This window comes from Siphateles boraxobius, unplaced genomic scaffold (genome assembly GCF_051911475.1).
Source record: "Siphateles boraxobius isolate OS27281-9 unplaced genomic scaffold, OSU_SipBor_1 35, whole genome shotgun sequence".
In the NCBI taxonomy this organism is placed as follows: Eukaryota; Metazoa; Chordata; class Actinopteri; order Cypriniformes; family Leuciscidae; genus Siphateles; species Siphateles boraxobius.
Genome location: NW_027508975.1, coordinates 8,315,001 through 8,323,904, shown reverse-complemented (window position 1 = coordinate 8,323,904; position 8,904 = coordinate 8,315,001). Strand labels below are relative to the sequence as shown.

General features: G+C 41.1%; 1 protein-coding gene across 2 annotated transcripts in view; it reads left to right on the top strand.

Annotated features, from left to right (window-relative positions):
- The first annotated feature begins 1,095 nt into the window (after positions 1-1,095).
- Positions 1,096-8,904, top strand: part of runx1t1 (RUNX1 partner transcriptional co-repressor 1) — an 80,893-nt gene continuing 73,084 nt past the window's right edge. The window contains exon 1 of one of the 2 annotated variants that reach the window (XM_077196211.1): positions 1,096-1,155. The gene's annotated coding sequence lies outside the window, so the exon portion shown is untranslated. The remainder of the gene's footprint in view (positions 1,156-8,904) is intronic. The other variant, XM_077196216.1, reaches the window with a different exon arrangement.

The window sequence follows — 8,904 nt, the reverse complement described above, 5'->3', positions numbered from 1 at the left end:
CAATTTGAAATGATTCGAGCTTTGTGACATGGTGCATTATCCTGCTGGAAGTTGCCATCAGAGGATGGGTACATGGTGGCCATAAAGGGATGGACATGGTCAAACAATGCTCAGGTAGGCCGTGGCATTTAAACAATGCCCAATTGGCACTAAGGGGCCTAAAGTGTGCCGAGGAAACATCCCCCACACCATTACACCACCACCACCAGCCTGCACAGTGGTAACAAGGCATGATGGATCCATGTTCTCATTCTGTTTACGCCAAATTCTGACTCTACCATCTGAATGTCTCAACAGAAACCAAGACTCATCAGACCAGGCCACATTTTTCCAGTCTTCAACTGTCCAATTTTGGTGAGCTCTTGCAAATTGTTGCCTCTTTTTCCTATTTGTAGTGGAGATGATAAGATACCCAGTGGGGTCTTCTGCTGTTGTAGCCCATCCGCCTCAAGGTTGTGCGTGTTGTGACTTCACAAATGCTTTGCTGCATACCTCGGTTTTAACGAGTGGTTATTTCAGTCAAAGTTGCTCTTCTATCAGCTTGAATCAGTCGGCCCATTCTCCTCTGACCTCTAGCATCAACAAGGCATTTTCGCCCACAGAACTGCCGCACACTGGATGTTTTTCCCTTTTCACACCATTCTTTGTAAACTCTAGAAATGGTTGTGCGTGAAAATCCCAGTAACTGAGCAGACTGTGAAATACTCAGACCGGCCTGTCTGGCACCAACAACCATGCCACGCTCAAAATTGCTTAAATCACCATTCTTTCCCATTCTGACATTCAGTTTGGAGTTCAGGAGATTGTCTTGACCAGGACCACATCCCTAAATGCATTGAAGTAACTGCCATGTGATTGGTTGATTAGATAATTGCATTAATGAGAAATTGAACAGGTGTTCCTAATAATCCTTTAGGTGAGTGTATGTCACTCATATTTGCAGAGATTGAAAAGTAAAGTGTAATGTATCTCAACAAACTCTTTCAAGGTCAAATTATCTATCACATTAATTTCTATACCTTTATATACTGTCTGTATGTCAACAACTAATTTGAAATACTATTTGTATCTTTTAATCCTTTAGTGAAAACATTTACTTAAAGCATAAGTCTGATTAGCTATAACAGAGCAACATCTGAGCAATACATTCCTCTGGTGAGTTTGAAAACACTGTGTTATGAACTTCACACACCCTACAATTCAAAATGTCTAGCCCTAGCCAAAGGTTCAGCTATTATAACTGATACAAGATGTACAATTTCTGTTATAAATTTACAGCTACTTTCATGTAATCAGAATAAGGATTCAAGGGTTGCTCAATACTTCTGCTCAAGTACTTTCGATGCTCACTGTTATTTTTTGTGTGTGTGTGTGTGTGTGTGTGTGTGTGTGTGTGTGTGTGTGTGTGTGTGTGTGTGTGTGTGTGTGTGTGTGTGTGTGTGTGTGTGTGTGTGTGTGTGTGTGTGTGTGCGCAAAGAGGCTTTGAAGGACGTTTATTGTTCTCGAAATAAAAAACGCCCCATGTTCAGCATCCTCTAAATTTATGATTAAACGTCAATGTTGAGGACATTAACAGGGCAATTTTGCACGACAGAATAAAAGAAAGGATGGGTTGGCAAAAACCAGAGGGATAAAAAGCCCCCCCCCCAGGAGCCGTTGAGTTAATATTGTTGCTGAAGTGTTTCGGCAGCTTTGATTGCAATTTTGAGAGGAAATTATCTCACTGGGTGGGTGGCATTGTCCAACTGTGAGTACTGTTCACATTAATACAATCTCTCTCTCTCTCTCCTCGCTCTACGCTCCTTCTTTCTTTCTCGTGATTTGTCGTAGTCAGACTCTGATAACATCCAGCTGGAGAAGCATGATGATGTGACTAAGTGTTGCATGCCTCGGATATTGACCGCATTCATAAACTGAGCTCTTTGTAGAAGCTCTCTCCTTATCTCCCTACTGCACAGCTCTCACTGCATGAAATGGCCTGATCCACCAGACCAGAGAATAAAAGCTATCTGATAAGAGTCCGAATGGTTCTCTATCAATTCATTCTTCGTGTGCTGCAAAGCAATGTTTGCCTGCATTGTCTGACATACTTCACATGTGTTTGTATAGGTATGGTCAGATGTGAGTTGTGTTTGCATTGTCATTTTAACCTTGGAACCCGGAAGTCCTCTCTCAATGAGAAGCACTTGATGGTTTGAAGAGTTCATTTTTCAGTTTTTTCCACCATCCCCCATTGATTGGACAATAAGAAAATTATCTCTTTGTGAAAATGACTCTCTCAAAGTGGCTTGGACACTTGGCATTCATATTCATTTAATTACCGAGTGCATTATTACCTTCAAAGCGTTTCCACCCTTCTAACATAATGGCTTTTCACCGATTCTGATGACATTTCCTTTCAAAGGTGGCTGCACCTCCATAAATTGCTCAGGCTGTCTTTGACAGCTCCAGTCTCTCTGCTCACATGCCTGATCAGACAAATCAGCCATGCCTTAATTGCAACACCATCGGACTGACACAACCTGAGCATGCCACACTACCAGTACAACTTTGTTCACAGCATTATCGCTCCATCTCTACCTCTTCTCTTTCTATTTTCTCTTTCTTTTTGATTAGATAAATGCAATTGGATTTTTAAAGCAAACTTGAGAAATTAAACTTATAACTGTCACAGTCCAATTAATACAATACCAAACATTTAAATGATGGTGTATTTAAAATATACTGTGATGTCGGACAGGTGTTTCACTTCCATGCCATATGTTCGGAATGGAATACTAGCTTAATACTTACTGAATACTGTGCAGGGTAACACTGTGTACTGCCTTCTGTTTTAAAACAGGTAAGGGAAACAGAAAACCTTATGGCACAATAAACAGTAGTATGCAATATTTTTATCATATGTGACCCTGGATCACAAAACCAGTCACAAGTCGCACAGGTATATTTTTGGCAACAGCCACAAAATTATCGATTTTTCTTTTATGTCAAAAATCATTAGGATATTAAGTAAAGATCATGTTCAATGAAGATATTTTGTACATTTCCTACCGTAAATATATAAAACATTTATTTTTGTGAGTGAATTCAGCACAATCGCGAACATAAATGGACAACTTTAAAGGCGATTATCTCAATGTTTAGATTTTTTTGCACCCTCAGATTCCAGATTTTCCAATAGTTGTATCTCGGTGTAATATTGTCCTATCCTAACATACATCAATGGAAAGCTTATTTATTCAGATTTCATGTGATGTGTACATATCAATTTCAAAAAATTTACCCATGTGACTTCTTTTGTGGTCAAGGGTCACATATGTCCTCGCTATGTTTATCATTGAAAAAAATTACTTAAAAATGGCAACATCAAAAATTTTTATTCGATTAAAAAAATTTTATATTACTGAATCAACCTAAATACATAAATGTATACCCACAAAATAAATGTTCATAGTTTAAATACCAAGTTCTGTCATGAAACTTAAGAAGCCACAGGCTGATGGGTCCTTAACGCAACCTGCTAACAATTACATCGTTAAACATGGCACTAGCTGATTGGTTCCTGTTGCATCTGCAGCAAATGAGCTTGCTGCTCAACATTTCAATAGATGGTCAGTGTTTACTGTAGCAGTTTGCAAAGTGCATTTAAAGTTCCTCTGATGCCCTCCACCTTCCCCAGCTCCACATGTAAAGATCTGTGACAGGCCATTTCATATATTTGTGCAGCAACATGTTGGCAGTAACAAGTCTCTGTGCTTGCTCTTCAGTAGCAGCAATATCAGCAGCAGCATAGCAGATCTATTCCACCAAGACCAAGTACATTAACGTTGTCATATCCATTACCATGCTGAACTCTTCATGTACATGAAAGAAATCAAGTAAAAAATAAACAGCTTTTTAGGTTAACAGTTGCAAGTTACCACTGTTTATAGTTTATGGTTCTTGCTTAATTCAGCATCCAGTTGGAAATAAAAATTAGCATTGGGTATTTGGGGTTTTTAGTCAATTTTTTTACATTTAGCAATCTGATCAAATTTGTTAGGATTAGTCGATGCTAGATGCTAGAATACAACTGATAGTATTTCTGTTTCATGTATCACACTGGAAATTGACTGTCAGGTTGAGACTGTTTTATGAATTGTGTAATATCAATGTATGCTTTGCATACAGAAAATCTAGTGTGTAGAAATGATATACTGCAACAATAGGAAGGTGTTATTTTCTGATCATAGCCATCATGTGCTTTTAAAAAGCATTTTGTTGAGCACACCTGTAAAACTGTGACTACTACAGTTTAGCATACAGTATCTTACCTGCAGCCCATCTGCCTTCCTTTTCACCTGCTTTCAAATGCATTTCATAAAAGTGGGGGGAAGGTAGAGAGTCCACAAATGTGAGCCATTTCCTCCATCAGAGAGGCGACAAAGGTCTGTGATGGGGTGGAGATGAAGCATTTGTAAAGGTTAAGCAATGATCCGTGACAAAAAAGCTCTTTTCTACATAGTTAAAGCCTGACATCAGATAATGGAGGGACAAGGACAAGGAGGGACATGCAGCTTGGAGAAGTGTCCTCATTTCTGAGAGCAAAATTCTCTTTGATGTAACATGATTTTTTTTATTATTATTATTAAAAACAGGGTATCTGTAAAATTACACAGGCTAAACACAATTTGCCAGCCGCTGTAATTAATGCAGTATTGATCAACTTCAATCGGCACTTTGATGTTATGTGCTCAGACAAGTTTGTTAGCCTGCATGCGTCAGTGATAGATTAAAACACTAATGATATTGTTTTCAAAGAAGCAGACCAAAGCTGATCAAATATGCTATTATTCGAAGCAATTCACATTAAACAAAAAGGTTGCCGTGCATGTAGGAATACACAAGCTTTTAATTGGAGTTTTTAATTAACTGTAGTTAAGACACTCATTTGATTTGTAGACATTGTTGCTCTCAGAAAACGTGAAGCAATGCCAAGCTTAACTGGGTAAAGATATTTCCATTCAAATCAAACAAAAGTTAGAATCCTCCACAAATGGTAGTCATGGTTACCATAGCTACAGCAACCACTGTCTCTATTAGATATCCACTAAGGCCTCACCAAGGTCATAGAAATAAACAAAACCCTCACATAAAATGTTTGTGAACTCAGTGATGAAAAAAGCCTCTGTTCCCTGAAGAGGGAACCAGACGCTGCGTCGATTGACGCTAAGGGAACGCTTTGCGCGATGATGTCTTGAAGCACATGTAAAATCAGTCCAATGGTGTGGCGGAACGTCAGAGGCGGGTGACGTCATGAACCAGGAAACTATAAAGCCTGCCCAAACAAAGCAGCGCTAGCTTCTTAAGGTCTGAGCAAGTCACTTACAGGCATGTAGGAGATATGGCAGGTGATGCAGTGTCTCGTTACCCCTTCAGGGAACCGAGGTTACAGTCGTAACCGAGGCGTTCTCTTTCAAGGGAACTTGCGCTGCGTCGATTGATGCTAAGGGAACGTCTACCAACGCCACCATAGCGAGAAGTGTCTGTCCTGTGTGAAATCATAAGAGCAGCACTAGGATGAAAGCACCCAAACCCTGGTGTAGAGTCCAAGTCCAAAGAGTAAAATCTGACGAATGTATGCGGTGAGGACCACCCTGCCGCATCACAAATGTCCTGGAGGGGCACTCCTGACAATAGGGCCTTAGAGGCCGCCATACTCCTAGTTGAGTGGGACCAGACAGCCATAGGTGAAGGCCGCCAGGTCAACTCATAAGCAAGTGAGATAGCTTCGACCACCCACTTGCTCATTCTCTGCTTAGATGCTGGGGACCCTTTGTTCAAAACATACAGAGGGGTCCAAAACATACAAATAATTGCTCGGCTTTACGCCACAGGGCAGCTCTGTGGACATAAGAATCCAGTGCCCTACCTGGGCATAGCAGATTGTTCTTTTCTTGGTCCGAATCTTGAAAAGGAGGAGGACAGAAAAAGGCCTGCAATACTATAGATCTGGCCACATTAGTGGGGACCTTGGCAACATAACCTGGTCTAGGATGAAGGACCGCTTTGACCATGCCAGGCGCAAATTCCAAGCACGAAGGTGCAACCGACAAAGCCTGAAGAACTCCCATTCTTTTAAGAGATGAGATAGAGAGAAGGAACAATTACGGTTTTCATAAGCAGCTCATTCAGCACAGACTGATATGGTCGGGTGTGTGTGGGTGGGTATCTGAGTGGTGCAGTGATGACCTTTTCGTTGTCACTTTTAGTGTTGTGACCTGACTGTACTCATTAAAACCAGTGTAACGGATCATTCCCCCTAATTGTTTTTGTTGATAAATTAGTCCTCAGACTCATGGCTTCGCCAGAGCCTGCAGCAGAGCTCTAGCTAATGAGAGATCCACTATAGTGTGTGTGTGTGTGTGTGTGTGTGTGTGTGTGTGTGTGTGTGTGTGTGTGTGTGTGTGTGTGTGTGTGTGTGTGTGTGTGTGTGTGTGCGCGCGTGCGTGCGTGCGTGCGTGCATGCGTGTGTGTGTGTGTTGTGTTTGAATGAGTGTCTAGAGTTGGATTGTGCTCTAATATACTTAAGATGCTGCTAAATTGTTGAGTGTGAGTGAGTGTGAGTGTGAGAGAGAGAGAGAGAGAGAGAGAGAGAGAGACAGACAGAAAAATACACTTTATGGGCTTTGTTCCAAAACCTAGAAAGTTGACTCACTGCCAACATAGTCAGCTGCCTTCTAAGGGAGCATCCTAACCATCACGGAGCATCTAAAGGTGAGAGTTTGAGAACACTGCGGTGAACTCGAATTGCAGTAGATTGCAATTGAGTTTGATATTAGCATGTTGCTAAGCTAACTGCATTTTTTAAAAATACTACTTTTATTTTGCGAAGATGCATTAAACTGATCAAAAAAGACAGCACAGAAATTTATAATATTAAAGATTGTTCATGTTTTCCACAAAATATTAGGTAGCACAACTGTTTTCAACCTTTATAATATCAATAAATATTTTTGAGCACCAAATTACCATATTAGAATGTTTTCCGAAGGATCATGTGACACTGAAGACTGGAGTAATAATGGCTGCTGAAAATGTATGCTTTCTCATTACAGGAATAAATGGAAATTTTTAAATATATTAAAATCAAAAACATAAAATACAAATTTTACAGGCCCCAAACTTCTGAAGAGAAGTATATACACTAAACACAAAATTATTAAATCACTAATTTATAAACACAACACTTTTGTTTTTGCCCCCATTTTTCATGAGCTGAACTCAAAGATCTTAGACTTTTTCTATGTCCAAAAACCAGTCAGTATCTGGTGTGACCAGATTTGCCTCACGCATCTCCTTCGCATAGAGTTGATCAGGTTGTTGATTGTGGCGTGTGGAATGTTGGTTCACTCCTCTTCAATGGCTGTGCAAAGTTGCTGGGTATTGGCAGGACCTGGAACACACTGTTGTATACGTCGATCCAGAACATCCCAATCATGTTCAATGGGTGACATGTCTGGTGAGTATGCTGGCCATGCAAGAACTGTGATGTTTTCAGCTTCCAGGAATTGTGAACAGATCCTTGCAACATGGGCCCGTGCATTATCATGCTGCAACATGAAGTGATGGTCGTTGATGAATGGCACAACAATCTCGTCACGGTATCTCTGTGCATTCAAAATGGCATTAATAAAATGCACCTGTGTTCGTTGTCCATAACATACGTCTGCCCATACCATAACCCCAGCGCCACCATGGGCCACTCAATCCACAACGTTGACATCAGCAAACCGCTCACCCACACGACGCCATACACGCTATCTGCCATCTGCCCTGTACAGTGAAAACCGGGATTCATCCGTGAAGAGAACATCTCTCCAAAGTTCCATACGTCATCGAATGTGAGCATTTGCCCACTTAAGTCGGTTATGACGACAAACAGCAGTCAGGTCGAGACCCCTATGAGGATGACAAGCATGCAGATGAGCTTCCCTGAGACGGTTTCCGACAGTTTGTGCAGAAATTCTTTGGTGATGCAAACCGATTGTTGCAGCAGCTGTCCGGGTGGCTGGTCTCAGACGTTTTTGGAGGTGATGGATGCTGGATGTGGTCCTGGGCTTATGTGGTTACACGTGGTCTGAGGTTGTGAGGCCAGTTGGATGTACTGCCAAATTCTCTGAAACGCCTTTGGAGACGGCTTATGGTAGAGAAATGAACATTCAATTCACAGCCAACAGCTCTGGTGGACATTCCTACAGTCACCATGCCAATTGCACGCTCCCTCAAAACTTGCGACATCTGTGGCATTGTGCAGTGTGATAAAACTGCACATTTTAGAGTGGCCTTTTATTGTGGCCAGCCTAAGGTACACCTGTGCAATAATCAGCATCTTTATATGCCACACCTGTGAGGTGGATGGATTATCTCGGCAAAGGAGAGGTGCTCACTAACACAGATTTAGACAGATTTGTGAACAATATTTGAGAGAAATGGGCCTTTTGTGGACATTGAAAAAGTCTTTTATCTTTGAGTTCAGCTCATGCAAATTGGGGGCAAAAACAAAAGTGTTGCGTTTATAATTTTGTTCAGTATATGTATCCAATGCTGCATAATTAAGTTGCCTACCTTTTTTTGAACAGATTTCACATATGTTGCCTTAAAATGCTGCCTCAGTAGGCGGCTAACTAGGTTTTCGAACAGAGCATCTGCGCCTGGTATTTTGCTGAAATAAATTGCAGTTCTTTTTCTGTGGTTGACTAAAGGACAGTAATAATTATTTTTTTGTGTGGGTTTGGTGTATAGCTCTTGGGGTTCTCAATTCATTGGTATTCAACGCAGGAAGCTGTGTGCATTTTTCTGTCCACCGCTCTGCCTCAAACTTTGCCCCCACTCCACTACGCATGAAGTCACTCCGTCTCTCTC